This window comes from Culex quinquefasciatus, chromosome 2 (genome assembly GCF_015732765.1).
Source record: "Culex quinquefasciatus strain JHB chromosome 2, VPISU_Cqui_1.0_pri_paternal, whole genome shotgun sequence".
NCBI lineage: Eukaryota > Metazoa > Arthropoda > Insecta > Diptera > Culicidae > Culex > Culex quinquefasciatus.
Window position 1 is genome coordinate 128,954,731 of NC_051862.1, and position 20,492 is coordinate 128,975,222.

The 20,492-nt window shown below is 36.1% G+C and overlaps 1 protein-coding gene across 4 annotated transcripts in view; it reads right to left on the reverse strand.

Moving 5' to 3' along the window:
* LOC6042229 overlaps positions 1-13,976 on the reverse strand; it is a 472,032-nt gene extending 458,056 nt beyond the window's left edge. The window contains exons 1-2 of one of the 4 annotated variants that reach the window (XM_038252028.1): positions 13,909-13,976; positions 403-1,585 (exon numbers count right to left, since the gene is read on the reverse strand). The gene's annotated coding sequence lies outside the window, so the exon portion shown is untranslated. Of the gene's footprint in view, positions 1-402; positions 1,589-8,038; positions 8,238-13,908 lie in introns of those variants that run through there. The other 3 variants (XM_038252026.1, XM_038252029.1, XM_038252027.1) reach the window with 3 other exon arrangements.
* Positions 13,977-20,492: the final 6,516 nt, after the last annotated feature.

The window sequence follows — 20,492 nt, forward strand, 5'->3', positions numbered from 1 at the left end:
TCCTCTCCCGGTGAATGGTGGAGATGGGAGCGGCCGGCAATGGATGGCTTTCATGGTGCTACCTGTCCTGTTCTGATAGAATTGGTTTTAATTCCCTCTAATCAATTTCTAAGCAGCCGGAGCTAGACAATTATCACACATACATGACGAAATCCAGTCTGCAACCCGCTAAGATCACCATCTCCATGCGAATGCGAATTCGAATGCGAATGCGAAATGCGAATTGTGTTGTATTTTATGTGTATCCTTGCTGTGTTTTGGAATATAACACAACCTCTAATAAACAACAACTCATCTTTGCTTTTTTTCTCAAGTTTGAAATTTCTAAAATAAATACCATTCTTTTTACAAACCTTCATTGTTCGCATTATGTCAACTAGAAAGCACAAAAAACAAACTTACCCTATCAATTCACACAGCTGCTCGTTCTTCACCACACACAACCCACCGCAGCTTGGTTTTTGTTCTCTTCTTCCTTTCAAAGAACGAAATAAAAAGCTCTCCCCCTTTTTAACAACAATTGAATGCAGCTTGGTTTGGTTATTATCCTTGCACTATTCCGAGCACTTGTCTTTTTCTTCTTTTTTTACTCCACAAAACACTGTTCTTCTTATTTTTCTTCTTCTTGGTTTATACCCCCTCTCACTCTTTCCACCCCTTTTGTTGTTGTATATAATTTTTCCTTGCTCCTTCCTTCCCTTCACATTCACTTAATCCTCGTGTTTTTTTTCTACACCGCTTCCTGGCAAGCTTTTGTTGGCCGTTAGTCGTCGACGTTGTTTATCTCTTCTTGCGGAAAACTCCTCTCCTCTCGGTCTGCAATTTGTGTATCCTTTTGTTGAGTAGTGTTGTTGAAGTCGGTTGGGTTCTTCCTTCTTCCTCTTCTTCTTGTTCTTTTATGCAATTCCTAGGACACACTCGTACAGACTGTTGCAGGTTAGGTAATACTTAATCGAGCACATACAGCACTATAGATGTATAGATTGTGTGTTGTTATTACAAGCATAGACACAGTATCAGTAATTCACAGAGATTCTACTAGAAGCGCGTATCCACCTAGCAGGGGCACAATTCAGCTTGGAAAGCTCTGGAACAACAGCGATAGACACGGACGGCTTGTTCAGCTTGTTTGAGTAACAACTTGCGATATTGACGACACTATTCTTCTGCACTACTAACTTGGATCTACAGAGTGGCTTCTCTGCACAGAACACTCATCATTTCACAACATATACAGCTATTATACGGCAATAACAACAACAATTCTACTGCACACACACACGACGACGATGACGGCCAGGACGACGAACGATAACAACGGGAACCATCAAAGCTTTTTGCTTATTTCTTATTCTTCCTCGTGTTTTCCACACGAATTAACACGCACACAGACAGACTGACTTAGTCGTCAAAAGAGGAAAGAGGTCTTCTTTGTGATACTAGATTCCGGTAGGCGTCACATCACACTCGGTGTCTTCTTGCACACATCACTGTTAAGGAATACTCCACGAACGGCACTGCTCCTGCTGGAAACAGTCACCGGAAGTCTCTATTGTTCATCAACTGCCTCCTGCTGCTAGAACAACTGCTGTTGAAGAAGACCAAAAAGCGTAAAGATAATTACACCCACTATTCTCTCAGCGAAACACTCTGAATACAGCTGGTCTACGGCCGCGACCGCGAGCGTTCTCCTACGAGGACATCCGCACAAAACAGTCTGCGAGGACAACCGTTCCGTTCCGTTCCGTCCGTCTGCTTCTGGCCAAGTCGCTCTTCGTCGACTCTCGGATGGTGTGCGTTGACTAGGATTCAAAAGTCCCGCGGAACACACACTCACAGCGTGCCCGAGAGAGTGCGTTCAGATAACGTGATAAGGATTGTGCTCTACTGTTACACTTGCTGGGAGAGAGAGAGAGAGTGACTGTTGAGTTCGCTCTCTCCGATGGACGAATACACGTGTGCGAGATGAACAACAGCTTGTTGTCTTCCAGCGGCAGAGGCGTTCCTGAGGGTGACTGTGGCGGACGGATTGTAAGATTCTATTTTATGAAGCGAAACCAATTTTCGTTAGACCCAAAAGTACATCTGACATCCAATACGACTACCAAAACCAAACATTTCTTGACCGTTTAGATATTGAGATGTCTCTTTTTAGAACTCAATACGCAAAGTTCAAATATACCATATCACAGAACAACGATTTTTAAAACATCGGGAAATCGAGTCTGGACTGAATTAACAAATTATTTGACAAATCATTGCACTCTTGTTTGGTCTTTTGATAAGAGTTTTTTTTGTGGTTCGTCTAAGTATTGAACAGCCGATAGAATTTAATCGTCAGATTAACAATGTTAAAATATGAAACATTCGTGAAATTTTCCGATTTTTTGGAAAACAATGTTTTCAAAATTTTTAATTCAAGACTAACGTTTCAAAAGGGCGTCATATTGAATGTTTGGCCCTTTTGAAATGTTATTCTTGGTTTAATTTTTTGAAAATATTGTTTTCGAAAAGATCGAAAAATTTAACGAATGTTTCATATTTTACAATAGAAAATCTGACGATTCAACAGCATCTAATTCCAGCGTGCCTCTAATGTTGGCAGGTCAGAACTTTAACATTCAATTAAAGCTAATTAAAAGCGTTTTCAACTGAACTCGAGTGATAAATAGCTCAAAAAGAAGTGAGCAAGCAAGTTTCTATCCAAAGTTTTTTAAAATTAGTTGTTAAAATAGTGAAAATCAGCAAATTGGATGGAGTAAGGAGCGAGTGCTTAACCTGCCAAACATACGAGAATTTCTCCTAGTTGCTGAGATATCGACGTTAGAAAATGGTGGGTTGTTTTGGTGAGACTGAGAAAACATCAATTTTCCTGTTTTCAAACCTTTGCTTGGCAATATCTCAGCAACTAAAGGTCTTCAACAAAGGTCAAAAAAGCAAAATATAGAGAATTTTCTCTGCTTTTCAAAAATATTTTTTTCGAAGGTGGTCAAACATGGGCACTAATTTTATAAAATGAAAAACAAGGACTATTTTCAATAGAGTTACCTAAAAATGGCTATAACATGAAAACGGTGCACTTTTTCAAAATTTCACTAAAGTAGTTTTTGATTTTACATCGAAAAATGAAGTTGAAAAATTTTGCAACCGCTATTTGGATTATTTGAAAAAAATCAGTATTGATTCAAAAATTCATAACTCGGTCGATGATTTTTTACCCATTCTGGAAATTTCTGAAAAGTTGGCATTTTTTGTGCCCTAAAACATATCAGAAAATGAAAAAAAAAATAAAAATAGGGTTTTTTTGCAAATAAAGTTTAAGTGACAAAAAGTTAAATTATAAATCACCAAAAAATTTTACCGTTTATCATTTTTTTTCTGTGTAGTCCTTATCCATACCTACAACTTTGCCGAGGACACCAAATCGATAAAAAAATTTCTTCAAATGATACAGATTTTTGAATTTTCATAAATCATTTTTGTATGGACTGCTGCCAAATTTGTATGGAAAATTATATGGACAAACTAATAATGCAAAATAGCTTCTTTGGGCATACCGAAGGCACCAAAAAAGTTTCAGCCGGTTTAAAAAATACGAAAAAATCGAATGACTGAAATCTCAGAGAACTGCTCTATAGGATTCAGCAGTTATTTTTTAAAGTACAGTCAATACTCGACTGACATTTTTTTCCACATACCTACCCACATCCACACAGACATTTGCTCAGAATTTGATTCTGAGTCGATATGTATAAGTGAAGGTGAAGTCAAATTAAGAAATTAATTTTCAAGTGATTCTATAGCTTTTCCTCAGTCAGGTGAGAAAGGTAAAACAATGCGTCTCTTTCAATATATTTCAGCTTTAAAAAATACATGGAAGGGTAAAAAGTTGAGGTGGCAAAACTGCTTTTTTTAGGAGCCGCTCATTTTCGCTCGCTCATTAAAAAGAGCGGTTCTTTTGATTTTATGACATTGCATTTAATTCTGCATAAATCAAATAAATGCTGATATTTCATTTTTGCGAACTCTTTTTACATTCTGATTTAACATCGTTTATATATGTTCAATATGTCAATGTCAAATCGGGCAAGATGATTATTTTTTTTTCTAAATCCTCATCAACTCATAGATTATTTAAAGTTAAGCATTTTGAAATGCTCAATCATGCAGTCGGGTAATACTTACAAAATCATACATCTTTACTTCTGGAGAAATTACAAAGAAAACTAGCCCACTGAAAATACGCGTTTGAAAACTTTTAAGTGGTGTTCAGATATTGCAATAGATGCTATTAAAAGTATTTCAATGAATATTGATGAGAAAGTTGCAATAGAACCCCATAGAAAAATGTCGGGCAATAGCCGCTCTTCAACATGCTTTTTTTTATTTTAAGGTACTCAGAAAAGAACACCGTGGGACAAATTTTACAAATTTATAAGTAATGAATTATTTTTAAGAACATAACATATTCAACGCCGCATCTTGGAATAACTCTTTCAAAAAACCAGAGTTTCAAAAAGAAACGCGGCTCTTTTTTGTGAGTCGTGGTTCGTTTGCTCTAATTTTGCTAACCTCTAGTCCAAAATGTTTTCCCCGCAAATCAGTAAAAAAAAGAGATTTGTTTATTCAACGAAAAATGATTTTATTTAGTTTTCAGTTTTGTTAATGTAAACGATATATGCCCCTTGAACTCTAGGCATGTCTTGAGCATCCCAAGACTCCCTGTAATTACGAATAAACTATATACTATTGTAAAAAGCAAGAAGTCTTCGAATTATGACAACGTATTATAAAAAAATATTTCAAGGGATAGAATTTTCGACATATTTCTCTTTATTCATCATGTTTTTAGTGTAACGTAAACAATACTTTTGATTTTGAATGTGAAAAATTGAATATGTTTTTTAACTGTGTTTAATCGGTCTTACATTTTTTTAATTAAAACATCAAATTTCAATTGTAAAAAATTGGAACAATATTCTTGGGCAATAAAGTCACCATATCCCAGGAGCCGGAGACGGAATCAATTGATTCCAGAGCAACTCCAGCTCAAATCAGGATTTTTCTGGTACTTTTGTACCCGACCCTCTCCGATTTCAATGAAACTTTGTAGACATGTTATCCTAGGCCTATATAAGCCATTTTTGTGTATATGGAGTAGCGTGGCTCACGGATATATGAAAAAGACAAAAGTGTTCAATTTCGAACGCCTCGCCCGGAATTTTGTAGCATTATAGCCCCAGAAGCTAGCCTGAAATTTTGAGCGCATTTGGTTAATGATAAGTAGTTCCACTTTTGACCTGAAGTTATTAAGAAATTCCAATAAATTTAATTTATTTATTTTCAACTTTTAACTCTTCTTCGAGAAAGTTTTCCTATGCCCTATGATTTTTTCTCAAAATAGAGGTTTCTTATAGGTTTTGATCCGGGGAACAACTTTGTAGAACATCATAAAGCGCTAGGAATTAATCCCGGAAAGATACAGGCAAATTTTTAGAGCACGTTAAATTTGTTTTCCAAACTCCAAACAATATCCTGTATCTTTTCGGGATCAATCCCTAGCGCTTTGCGATGTTCTACAAAGTTGTTCCCCGGATCAAAACCTATAAGAAACTTGAGAATAGGAAAATTTGATTGGGTTTTGGGAAATTTTCTCTAAGATGAGGTTAAAAGTGAAAATTTCCTATAGTAATTTTTTAGAAGTTCCATACTAACTTCAGGCCAATGGTGGAAGTACTAAACCTTAACCTAATGCGCTCAAAATTTCAGGCTATGTTCTAGGGTCATATTGCTACAAAATTCCGAGCGAGGCGTTCGAAATTGAACACTTTTGTCTTTTTCATATATCCGTGAGCCACGCTAATATGGAGCCAGTTACACTCGATAATGACATTTGAGAATGGCGTAAGGTATTTAAATATTTTGTATTTTGTAATTTAAAAATTACTGTATCTGGAAGCCGTTGCGTCGTATCTCAAAGTGGTCAAAGACAAATTTGTAGGAAATTGGACGGGCTTTCTGAAAAAAATACACTGAAACAAAAATACACGCCACATCTGTGAGATTTTTTGATTTTTAAGTCTAAAACTTAAATTTAAAGGTGATGTCACGATTTTTTTTTCGTTCAAAATTTTTGAGGGAATAGCCTAAAATGTTACCAAAAGACTGACGAAAAATGCAGGATGGTATGTCTTTCCTTAAAAAAAAATACAAAAATCATTTAATAAAACAGTTTTTTTGAAAAGTGGTCTAAACGTCAAAATTTTTGAAAACTGGTAGTGGCAATCGATTCCCCAGACAATTTTACATAAAAAACTTTATATTGACCATTGTCCTATGTCTAATCCTTGGGAAGATACAGCGGGTTTGAAAATAAAAATGTTGAAAAAACGGGTTTTTTGGTGGTTTTTGGAAATTTCTATATGACAGACTTGGTTTTTCAGTCTCGTAAATATTTTTACCGGAAAGCTTGTCCGATTTCCCATATGTTTGCCTTTGACAGCTTTTTGATTTGACTCGTTTTTATATTTACGTAAGCAAATTTACTATCCAAGTTTCTACCACACTGAAAAAAATATTCTATTTTCAGTTATAAGTAATGTAGTTTAGCTTATATCTGTAAGCCTATACATCCAATTGAAATGCTGTCAAAGACAAACTTATGGGAAATTGGACGAGCTTTCCGGTAAAAATATTTACGAGACTGAAAAACCAAGTCTGTCATATAGAAATTCCCAAAAACCACCAAAACCCCGTTTTTTCAACATTTTTATTTTCAAAACCGCTGTATCTTCCCAAGGATTAGACATAGGATAGTGGTCAAAATAAAGATTTTTATGTAAAATTGTCTGAGGAATCGATTGCCACTACCGGTTTTTAAAAATTTTGACGTTTAGACCACTAATCAAAAAAACTGTTTGAGTAAATGATTTTTGTATTTTTTTAGGAGTGATATACCATCCTGCATTTTTCGTCAGTCTTTTGGTAACATTTTAGGCTCTTCCTTCAAAAATTTTGAACGAAAACAAATCGTGACATCACCTTTAAATTTAAGTTTTAGACTTAAAAATCAAAAAATCTCATAGATTTGGCGTATATTTTTGTTTCAGTGTATTTTTTCAGAAAGCCCGTCCAATTTCCTACAAGTTTGTCTTTGACCACTTTTTGATACGACGCAACGGCTTCTAGATACAGTAATTTTTAAATTACAAAATACAAAAATATTTAAATACCTTACGCCATTCTCAAATGTTGTTTTCGAGTACTATTGGCTCCATATACACAAAAATGGCTTATATAGGCCTAGGATAACATGTCTACAAAGTTTCATTGAAATCGGAGAGGGTCGGGTACAAAAGTACCAGAAAAATTCCTGATTTGAGCTGGAATTGCTCTCCATTGAAATTATAATATAATGTTGAGCCGTTTATTATTTGGCTTGAAATGAACAAAAGATTATTTCTATCGATTGGAGAGCAACAGCAAAAAAAATTCTAACAAAAAAATAGCAGTAACTGACATCGACTATCAAAGTGTTAAACTGTGTTATGCATTTAAATGATTCACATTTTTTACTATTATCAAAATCAACACAAAAATAAAATAACCTAACAGGCACGCCCCTGACCAATCACCTCCCACGTGTGCGTCTAGGTCAGAAATCTCACACCTCCGTCACTCTCTCTCACATCTCTCTGAACTCTCCGGAAAAAAAAAATCTCCCGGCATCAACGTTATCCTAGAGCAGCAGTAGATTTACTGTCCTTCCAGCAGCACCCACACACTCGCAAACAAAACACTCAACAGACTCTTCTAGGATCGCTATCTGGGAGGAAATTCGCGCCGCGACGGTGGGAACTGCTGGCCTAGGTCGGAACGCACACCATCGTGGTCACGGACCGACACACACACACAATCACTTTGCGATTCAGGGAAGGGTTCTTCAAATCCATCATCCTCGAGGCAGGCTCGCACAAGTGACACTTCTGGATCACTCCTTTGAAGCTTCCCACTGGGCAGGAAAAACGGGAAAATTCACCTCTTTTTTTTGGCGATCTCGCTCGCACAGGACGGAAAGTCTGGAAAAGTCCTTAGAATCACACACAGCGAAACACGCACTAGCTTTGGCCCGGAAAAAGGTGTGGGTGAGGGCAGAAAAAGGAAAAACGAGGAAAAACAGCTCAGTTTGATTGAATAACTGATCCAGAATTGAAGAGTCCTTGCTGCTGCTCGCTCGTTTGCCCACTACTACTGGCGCCCGTTGGAAGGTCCTGAACGCCAAAAACGGACTCTGACGACTCAAGTTGAAATAGAGAGCGAAAGTCCCACTCTCTCTCTCACACACACACTCGGAAAATCACTCTCGTTCTCTCTGGAAAGCAGACATTACTGACCAACTGAACTCTGCCAACTTGTGCCAACTGACGGATCGGAAACCACCCACGTAACCCCCCTTCTTTTACCTCCCTCCGAAGGACTTACGCAAAAAAAAAGAGAAAACGCGCTCGTGTTGTTGGTTTTTCTCTATTTTATTCCTTTGGAAAAACTCTATGAACCAACCTTAACGGTTGGATTTCTTTGGCACGAATCAATCAATGGGGGCGCGGGGTGGGCCACTGCGAACGGTGGAGAAACGGAGTCGAGCTGAATAAATTATACGGAATTGATGGCGAAAATGATCGGGTATTAGAGAAAATGTAGATCAACATAATTGCTGAGTTTGTTACGAAGGAAAAGAGGAAGTAATATCCGTGTATTTTTGGTGGGGTGACATTGGACTTGGGGTGGTTATGAGCCAATTGATTTTTTCAATGTTCGAGTGATTCTTTGCTGAGTATATTTTTTCTAAAACAAGTTTTTTTTAACACTACATTCCTGCATGCCAATCTTTGGCGAAAACAAAAACCGTCAAAGAATATTGATTACTTTGGAAACTTTTTCTAACAGAAGAACATAGTAAATAAAAATAATAGTTTGGATTTAGACAATGAGGCAAAGCAAAATCGGTCTGAAAAATCAAGGGGCAAAACACGTATTTTTCAAAAACTTCAGTTTTTTTTTGGAAATAGAAGTCTAATGAACGGAAAACAATTTAAAATGCATTTTCCTGCATGTCTGAGATCGATCAAAATATTTTATTTTCAGCGAAAATAATTTTCGTCAGTTCTTCGAAATTATGAAAACTCCAAATTTAAAAAAAAAAAATACATTCAATTACAATTATTTCGAGGAAAAAACGCACTTATTTGACGGCAAGATTTGTAAATATTTCTTATTTTATTTATGTTTTCTCGCCAACTTTCGTGTTTCGTATTTCGGAAAATCGTGTTATCTTGTCATACGAACATATTGGAATAAGTTTCTTCTTCTTTGGACTAAAATATGGGTCGAAAGTTTTTGGACACAAAATATGTCTGTCATTATTCTCATATTTTTTCAATTATATTTTTCAAGCAGTGGTTCTCAGCTAACTGAAGCTCACAAACTATTTTGGCAATTTGCGTCGGAATTAATGTAAATTGATTAAATAACATCATGATTAGAGTTCCCGGACGCTTCGAAACCCGGAAACCTAATCTTGTATTATCAATTATTTGAATATAAGTTCGCATAATAATTGTCAAAATTGTGTTATTCAATGAATTCTAACATAAAATTTAATTTCAAATTAGTTTGGGCGCTGTACTCAATGTCAAAACAATTATATAAAATAAAAATATGAGCTTACCAAAAATGTGAAACATTTCACAGAAATATTTCATAGGCGCCTGAGGCATCAGGAAGGCTAAGCTGAAATTTATGGTTTTGATTTCGTTAAATTCTAGCAATTCTTTATACAAAATATCGATTGTGTTGAAGTTAACAGCTTATTGAAGGCCATTCGCTAAAATTTAAGTCCTAATTTGTGCGATTCATAAGCAAAAACGAGAGTCTGGATTTCGAATCAGCTTTTATCTGTGTCCCGGATTCGAAACACAACAAGTCATTTTAATTTCAGAATTCTGATGAAAAATGGTTAGAATAGCCATATATTGCATCCATTTTCTTGCATCATGCTGAAATTTCTACATTTCCAATTGCTACTAAGTGTCCGGATTTCGAATTATGACGTTAGTTTGAAATATTAATTTGCTTTTTTTTTGCAGTTAATATTTGTTTTATTCTGCACACATATTCGGACTGAACTTTTCATTTAGCCTGAATCGTCTTGCTTGTATTTTATTTTTTTTTTAATAATTTTTAAACTAACATTTTGAAATTTGTTTTTGGAATAAAACATGATTAGAATTTAAAAAATATGTATATTTAAAGAATTATTTTTTTTGCAAAACAATCAAGATTAATCTTTATTTTGAAAGTTAGTGTAAGTTCAATTATTTAAGATTTCTTGTACCAAGTTTCAACATTTTAAAAATGGAAGCCAATGATTAGATTCAATAACAATAATAAAATTTTAATTGAAAAAATATAATGGAATAGAACTTTAACTTTTTTCATTACAATGAACTTAAAAAAAATTAACACAATATCCATACTTCATCTTTTCTAAACTCAATATTTCAAAAATATTAGACTTCAAGTGTCATTTAAAAAATCAAATACCGTAAACTGGAGTGACATTGATAGGATTTCAATTTATTTTTGGATTATTTACCAACTGGTTCGGTTTTTCTAAAGATTATTATTTTAAAAACATGTACTGGGGTAGGCCACACAAAATTGATGCACTTTTTTGAAGTTTTTGAAGTTTTTTCAATAGTGTTTGAAAAATTAGTTACGTTAAAAATTAGTTGAATTCCGGGGTGACTTCGAAAGTCAAAGTTTTTTAGATTTAAGGTGCTCAAACTTTATTTTTAACGTTAAATGTATCATCACTAAACTTGCTGATGTAGTTTTCAATAAAAAAAACAATGTTTATGTATAGTTAACTAAGTTTTAAAGCTTTTTAGCAAAATATATGTAAATTTTAAGAAAAATTGTTTGAAAGTTTTGTTTATAAAATTATTGATTTAAATTGCATTTTAATCTGAATTCGAAGCTCGAATAAAAAGTTTTCACATTTAAAAAATAATTTGTTCAACTGAAAATGCCTATGGAAATCGTCCAAAGAATCAGGAAATGCATTCCGTTTTCCGATTCAAAATCATGTTCGTTAAGAAAAACATGACACTTTGAGAAGATTTAAGTAATGCTTTTCAAAATTTAATTATAAGTTCTTCTTGAGGTACTTTGAACACTTCTCTACCACGGTCAGTATGATTCTATACCATCCCGTATGTTATTAATTTGTACTCTTCATTTTGCGGAAAAATCTTATACCTATCAAAATCACCACGTTTTACGGTACCAGAAAATCAAGCAAAATTTAGACCTGTATCAATTTATTTTGATTGTCTCTTGATAATTTAGTTTTTTTAAATATTGTTTTTAATTGGCATATGAACGCATCTTGATTTATCGTGTCATTATTTTTCTTTGTTATTCGATTACATTATTTTGAAATTGTTTGAAAAAAAAATGTAAAGGCTAAAATTAAAATAAAAAAAATTAAACCATCCACTTTCACGACCCCCCGGGTTTTTGTGGTCTCTATTGCAAGTTTCTGCTCGAACCTAGGAGTCCAAAGGCTTGAATGGGGAGGGCACCCAAACCTATTTTTACTCCAAGTAACCTTCCACCCCAGAGTTCGAACTGACGATCTTCCAATGGAAGTTTGGAGAAGATAGGAATCAAACCCACGATCTTCCTCTTAATAAGCGGACAGCTGCTAAGACTGATGCCAAATGTTTAAGCATTGGTATTTAAGAATGTGCAAAAAATACTTGTTTGCTGCACTTCTGACTGGCAATAATAATTTTCGATGGAAACAAAAAAAAAACAAAAGTTTTATTTCGTCCAAATTTCGTCTGATTGATTTATTTTATTTAGATTTTGATATTTAGAAAGTTTGATCGGAGATTGCTTACATAATTCAATCTGATGTTTAAGACTAATTTCTGATATTAGGCCATTGCCATTTGTATTTAAAATTGGAGACCTCCCCCTTCAAAATTTGCCTATCTAGAATACATTATTTATTTGTTTTAATTTATCACTTTCGTGTTCCCCGGACAATTTTACATAATAATCAATGTTGACCTCAAACTAAAATGAGCTATTGGCGAGATACAGCGATTTTACTGAAAAAAGTATGATTTTGTGCTGAACTCTGTCCTATGAATTCAAATCCAAAATAAGTTTCTCACATACAAAAACAGAACCATGCGGGATTCATCCCATTTTGTTAAAAAGTACACCATGTACTTCCGAGTGCTGCGTAAAATAAAGCTTTTTTATAGTAAAATCGCTGTATCTTGTCAATAGTTCATTTTAGTTTGAGGTCTACATTGATTATTTTGTAGAATTGTCCGAGGAACACGATGGTGATAGAATAAAACAAATAAAAATATAAGTAATGGGTCAAAACTGGATTTTATTATTTATAGCTTTAAAATATAATATAAGTGGGTATTTAAGGGTTAAAAATTGATTTTAATCGAATTTCTTGGACAATTTTCTAAAAATTACAACCTGTAGAAAGTCTTTTGCTCAAATAGTTGCAAAGTTATGATTGAAAGAAACAAAAGTTTTTTAGAAAATCGTCAAAAAAGAGGGCGGCACCAAAAATAGAGGGATGGTCCAATCAGCACCAAACTTGAGATTTCTGTTAACTATCGATAGATAAACGTTCCCTCCAAGTCCAAATCGGTGAAGGTCGAGTCCAAAAGTGTACTCAGTTGACCTGGAATGACCCATATAGCAGTTTGCGATACTTTTTGTTTCGAAAGTTTAAATCAGGCTTGAAATTTAAAAATTATTTTTTTCTTGACCGCGTCCAAAGCTGAGGGAAAAAACTTTTAATAAAGCATCTGATGTTTCAATTAAATTAAATTTACTATTCCAAATATAACCATATTTGGAATCTATGTTTTAGAAGAGAAGATTGAGGTTTTAATTATTTTAGATTAATTCAATTTCTATAATTTAAAGGTTGAATAACTCTAATAGAAAATGATATAACGCTTGAAATGTGAGATTGGTTTCTACAAAAACGAAAAAAAATGTAACTCAATCTAACCAATTTATCATTCTCAATTCCATTAAATGGAAATTATTTGATGGTTATTTTTCAAATCTACCAAATCACTCCTCTTCACTCTATCTTTTTAATATTTTTAACACTCTTCGATTTCGATTCTGATCAATATTGCCCTTACGAAAGATTTTTTAGAATAATATGCATCAAGGACCATCGACAAACTTCAGATCAACTCAACTCAACGATGAATCGCATCGCAACGACAATTCGTCGACTCTCTCTTTTCACGGTGTCCAACATTGTCAGCAGAATTGTCGCAACACGTAGTTCCCCGGCAACCAGAGTCGTCCTCGCACATCTCAACACTCCCAAGCAACTTTTTATCCGGGAGTCCACCCCAATTTGCCAACACACGAACTGTCGTGTCCTGTCGTGACCAGCGATTCGGGTGTTGTCCGCTGGCAATCCCAATCCGGTCGTGCAGCGGAAAGCAGCGTCGGGAAAACTTTTAAGTTAATTAACACTAAAACACAATGTACACTCTACTGTGTTCGCCGCTATCTCTGTGACTGCGGAGTTGATTCCAAGCTCCTGAAACCGGCTTTACTTTATCGAAACACCGGAATTGATTTATTGCAACTGTCACGCACGATGTCCTCGCGTGTCCGAACGACCAACGAAGTCGACTCGCAGTCCAAATTCAGGCCAACAGACGGACGGAGAACAGCTGCTTTCAGTAATGGTAGGAGTGGGTGGCGGAAAACAGCAGCGAAAGTGAGGTTAGGTCAGGTGGTGACTCAACCCCAACCCGTCGTAGACCAACACTCTACCTCCACGGAACGCCTGGCGCGCGCGAGCTTCAACCGACACGAGAACCGATCCGGAGCGACTTCAGCGGGAGACTACCGACTGGAAGCTCACACCGACCATCCGTCAAGCTCCGTCGTCGTCCTTCGGAGAGCTTCTCCGGGCTTGTTACTCCTTGATACCAACACTCGAGTAGGGGAGAGTATGCGTGATAAGGATATCCCAATGGATAGCAGACACGCGGAGACCGACAACAAGTCGAGAAGGAAGAAGAAGAAGAAGAACCTTGTAAAGCTCGCTCCGCTGTGGTTGTGGACGCGTCCCGGGGCGAGCTTGTGGTGGTGAGCTTTGGTCGGAATCCTGCTTCCTGGCGCGCTTCTAGGGTGGAAGGTGAGTGGGTGGTGGTCACAGCTAGGGAATGATAGTTACGCGAGAAGTTGCTATTGAGAGAAGTAAACAGAAGGATAACACCCACCCACCCGCGCTAGACACGCAGTGCGCGGGTGTGTGAGTGTGAAGAGTTACGCGATTTGGGTGTGTGTGTGTGTACGGTACGGTACGGTAGGTTAGGACTTGGGCTGTGAGGATTAGATTTATGTTTGGCGGATGGGGAGGGTAGAGTTGTGAGCCGATAATGATGAATTTTTATAGAACAACAACATAATACAGTCATTCCCCCATATTTCAAGCAAATCTCATTTTCTGGTGATAATTTTATCATTTTCATGTTCCTGAGACACTTAAATGTTTATTTTCATCAATTTTGACCCATGAAAAAATAAAAGTTTAAAAAATCGAATCTCATTGATTGAAAATCAAGTTAGTTTCCAAGGATACTAGATCGTCTGTTGTGTGCTATCTTGTGACAACGACCATTTAGTACTATTCGAGAAAATCGATTTTTGAAGTTTGATAATAAATATTTTCAAAACTATGAATGATGAAGTCAAACTTTTTGGAGCATTATGTTCGCATACTATCGCTGAACAAACGTTCCAAGAAACAACTAGTTTGATTACACCAGTTAAAAGATAAGTAAATTATGTAATCAAAAAATTGAAAAACACGTGTCACAAGTGTGCCTTGAAAGTAAATTTGTACTAAGTGTCACAAGTGTGCACAGAGTTCCCATACAAACTAAAATAGGCTTAAATCAATAGTTTAACCAACATAAACAGTATATTTTAAAGACCAATAGATTGCATTGCCTTTAGAAAATGTGTATCATAAATTTGTGAAAAACAAGAAAAAATCCACATTTTCCAACAACATGTATGACGTGTCACAAGTGTGCGCGATCATTTTGATGATAAATTGGTCTATGTCACAAGTGTGTATTGCAATATCCGGGAAACGGAAGTGAGTTCTCAAAATTGGGTGAAAGCAGCTTGTAGTGTTTGTTGAGTATAGCAAAACCTCATCATTAACTCATTTGCGACCAAAATGGTATATGTCACAAGATAGCACACAGCTGACAAGATGTCACCAGAAAAAGCAGCTTTTTTGCCTTCCTCACTGAGGTAAGGCTATAATCCTGCTCTAAAAATGAGCTTTGTATAAAAACGTCATAGACCCACCTTCATGTATACATATCGACTCAGAATCGAAAACTGAACAAATGTCTGTGTGTGTGTGTATGTATGTATGTGACCAACAAACTAGCTCATGTTTCTCGGCACTGGCTGAACCGATTTGACCCGAACTTGTTGCATTCGATTTGGTTTAGGGTCCCATAGATCGAGTTTTATACAGATTGAAGTTTCGATAAGTAGTTCAAAAGTTATGTATAAAAATGTGTTTTCACATATATTGGGATCTCACTTAACTGTATGTAAACTATGTCCGGGTCCACCATCCGACCCGTTGTTGGTTAGGTTATCAAAATACCTTTCCAACGAGTCCAAAACATTGAAGATCTGGCAACCCTGTCTAGAGATATGCCCACTTAAGTGATATTGATGTACTTTTTGGAAGCCGGATCTCACTTAAATGTATGTAAATTATGTCCGGATCCACCATCCAACCCATCGTTGGTTAGGTTATCAAACGACCTTTTCAACAAGTCCAAAATATTGATGATCTGGCAACCCTGTCTCGAGGTATGGCCACTTAAGTGATATTGATGTACTTTTTGGAAGCCGGATCTCACTTAAATGTATGTAAATTATGTCCGGATCCACCATCCAACCCATCGTTGGTTAGGTTATCAAACGACCTTTTCAACAAGTCCAAAATATTGATGATCTGGCAACCCTGTCTCGAGGTATGGCCACTTAAGTGATATTTATTTACTTTTTTATTCCGGATCTAAAAAATAGATGAAATGTTTGTACAATTCCATCACATCAGCCATTGTTGGAAATAAGTGAGGAAGGCTCCAACCACGTAAGTGGATTAAGTTAGTTTTTTATTTTTTTTAACTTTAATTTTTTAGGGGTCAAAATGGATAAAAATAAACATTTTAATGCATGTTTCTCAAAAAGGGCCTGATTTTTCAAAGATTAGATACTTTCTCTAAATTTGGTCGTAGAAGGCGTAGGCTGAAAGGTTTGATTTTCGAAAACACCCTTATCATGAACCATCCTGATTATCAACCAAATTTAAATTTGGCCATTTCCATTTGCAATAACTCTTCTGAAGAAACCAATGCTCCAAATCCTTTTTTTTTTATTCATTTTCCACTTAATTTTACGGTTTAATGCAAAGGGAATCCAAAAATCATCGGCCCATTAGTTTGCTTCCATCTATTAGTAAATTATTCGAAAGAATAATTCTTAAAAGAATGATGACGCACATAAATGAAAATTCAATTTTCGCTGTTGAGCAGTTTGGATTTCGCCTTGGACATTCAACTACTCATCAGTTGTTGAGAGTTTCAAATTTGATTCGAAGCAACAAATCTGAAAGCTATTCTACTGGCGCTGCTCTTCTACCCTACCTAGAAAAAAAAATTATGGTAATATTACATCTGGGAAGGGGTACATCTTTTATGTCAGAAAAAAGGTGTAATTTTACCTCTGGTAATGTGTAATTTGACCACTTTTCTGGTGTAATGCCACTTTTTCAGTCTAAATTGAGGTAAAATTACATCTTAAAAGAGGTAATATTCAACCTTCTAAAATTACAGCTTCCAAATTTACATTATTTTTTACTGTGTAGTAACATTTTTAAACTTACACGTTTTATCATGGTTCTGACAACTCCTACTCCTGGCCTAAATATGCGTGTATGGCCTACTTAAAACCTAAAATGTTGCTAGGGTAGACATAGAAAAAGCATTTGGCAGTGTTTGGCATAAAGGTTTGATGACGAAATTTAAAAGGTTTTAATTTTCCGATTGATATCGTGAAAATAATTCAAAATTATTTGACGGATCGTACTCTGCAGGTATGTTATAAGAACAGCAAATATGATCAACTACCTGTGCGTACCCGCAGGATGTCAGAAATCACTTTTTGCTGATGATACAAGCATCTTTGTCAAAGGTAAAAGCCTTAGTGTCATCACAAGAAGACTACAATAAAGCTTGGATATTTTCAATTCATATTTGAAAGAATGGAAAATTACTCAAATGCTGCAAAAACTCAACTTATCATTTTCCCTCACCAACCAAGGGCTGATTTTCTTAAACCAAAATGTCATCACATTATAAAGATGAATGAGGTAAATTTAAAGTGGGAGGATCAAGTGAAATATCTTGAACTTGCTTTTGACAAAAACCTTACTTACAAGGATCACATTGAAAGTATCTAGGTTAAATGTAACAAATATATTAAATGTTTGTATCCACTTATAAACAGGAATTCTAGACTTTGTCTCATGAATAAACTGTTAATTTATAAACAAATTTTCAGACCTGCCATGCTTTATGCTGTGCCGATCTGGACAAGCTGTTGCTTAACCAGGAAGAAAAAACTTCAGAGGATTCAGAACAAAATTCTGAAAATGATTCTGAAACTTCCTCCCTGGTTCAGCACCAGTGAACTTCATCAATTAGCCGAAGTTGACACTTTGGATGTTATGTCCAATAAGATAATTGATGCATTTCGACAAAAATCATTGCAGACTTCAGCTGCATTGATCCGATCTTTATATAGTTTATAAGTTAGTTTTAAGATATCCCTTTTCCCTTTTGTACATGTAGGACCTCCTACATTTGCGAATAGCGAAAGCTACAATCTTTCATGAATAAATGAAAATTGAAACGAAAAAAAAACGAAACTATTGGCGCCTCTGACGAGACAGGAGAAACCGGGACCGACGTTTTACTTCACCATCCGATAGAAGCTCAGTGGATAAGGCGGGAATCGAACCCGCGTCTCCTAGCATCATCGGGATCGGCAGCCGAAGCCGCTACCCCTGCGCCACGAGGATGAAAATTGCTGGTATTTAAAATTGAGATGAAAAGTCCCCGATTGTGATAGGACACTCAATATTATAAACTGAATGAATGCATTTGGAAATGAAAATCTAAATAAATATAAATTTAAAAAAATGCGTTAAATGCATGATATCTCAAGAGATATTCGATTTAACCTGATGTTTTAATTAACATAATGCAATCGTCAGCTTTTCCGCAAGTGCTCGTCCAGGAGCAAGTTAGCACCATACTTTCTTCGAGAAAATGGTAGAGCTGGGAAATAGAAGTCCTCAACAAATTTAATTGAATAAATTTCAAACAAAAAAACAATACCAAAAATTTTATTTAAAAAAAAATGTTGCTACAAAAAAAACTGATCATCTGAAAACATAAATATTTATCATACAAATGCTTAGTTATAGATCAAAATTAAACAATTTAAACCAGTCACGAATGGCCCCTAAATATACTCATTACTACATTTACCCTTCTACTACTTCTACTAGTTCATTAAAACACGTTACTACCGTCACAGCTCGACCAACCAAGGGCTACCCCTAAATGTATACAATTGATACCGCATGCACAAACGCTGCCCGTCACTAAATGCCGTGTTGCAGTCACGTCACGTGGTAGAATTCTCGGAACAACGGAATTCCCAAAACGGAGCAGCAAATTTTGAGCTGAAAACAAAATTCGAAACTCTTGGCCACTGCAGACACGACCTGCGAGTTTTCCGTGGAAAATGAAGGCGAGCTCGTAAAATAATGGCCGTCCAAGTCGAGATTACATCATGGTCGTGCAGAAAATTGTATCTTTTTCGAAAGGAGGGCCTGCCTCTTCATGAAAGCAGTTTGAAGGCCAAGAAGTCACGGAAAGCGCGCGAGAAACCGTTTTTTGAGCTCAAAAGTGATGATGTTAGACATTGAGCAGCTTGTGTTGAGTGAGAGTAAAGGCTAACGGCGGCGGCGAAGACGAGTTGCTCTGCTGTACAAGAGTAATTTTCTGCCAACAGCTTGTGTACAACACACCGGGTGCTTGCTCCATAAAAGGTGGGCTTTCATTCATGGTGATTGAGGTTAGGGATGACCAGAAATACAAAAAATACAAAAATAATTCCTAGCAATTCAATGTTTTGATAAATTAAACTTGTATGCAACTCCTTAAAACTTGCAAATTGTATAACAACTTTATTTGTTTTATATCTAGAATGAGCTTCACCGATTTTTGAACACCCCTCATCCTCCATCAAAATGCTTCAAATCAAGCACCATGGAACCATTCCATTTTAGAACAACCCACTTCTGGAGCTTTAAACAAAGCTCGCCATCGAGGCGCAAAGGAGGAAAATTGCTCGCAGTTTCCAAATGCAACAGGTGGCATGTCGCCATCACCCCACCACCCTCATTTCCCCTTTCCAGCCCAGACCGTTCGGAAGTTCATTCTAGCTTCGACTTGGCACTTGGACATTTGTGCTGAATCGGAGGTGTAGAGTGGAGGGCTTTCGTGTTTCAACCTGAAAGTGCTGATGAAATGCTATTAGCGAAGCCCTCGCGATTTTTCTTTGCTGATTTTTGCGCCTCAACCAGCATTGTTTGGTTATGTTTGGCAGCCGACAGGCGATAAATTTTTACAGTTTTTCGATCGGCCCTGCTAATGAATAATTTTCGAGCTGGGAAACGATATCGAACGACTTGTGCAATTTGGCTGAATTAGATTGGCAACGGCACGTTATGGGGATAATTTGACCTTTGATTTTGTTAGAGATTATTTCAAGCAAGCCAGGGATAGAATCTCTTCTTAAAGATTTGTTTTTATTTAAATTTGGTATTGATTTTGTGCAGATCATGGTTTTAGGAAATGGAAACCAGATTTTTGACATTACAGAATTTACGAACTAGTTTTTTATAAAGTTGGTTGCGTCGCTCAAAACCGTTCCCGCGAGAGACACGAACGTCAAAATCGTCGCTGCCGCGCTAACTTGTCGTACAGTCATCCCTCATATTCGGAACAGTTTACAAATCGGTCAATGTTCAACAAATCATGGAAAATCGATAATTGAACTTAATGATTTGCTATTACCTTCGTATGAAAGCTTTGATTGATTGTATAGACCGGTTGTATATTTTTACGTTTTATATCAAGTTTTAAAGAAAAACATTGACCCATTGAAAACAAGTTTTGAAAAAGTTACTTTTTGCGTTTCTCTTTGTTTCGTCGTCCGTGTCTGTCGCGGGTGACCATGAA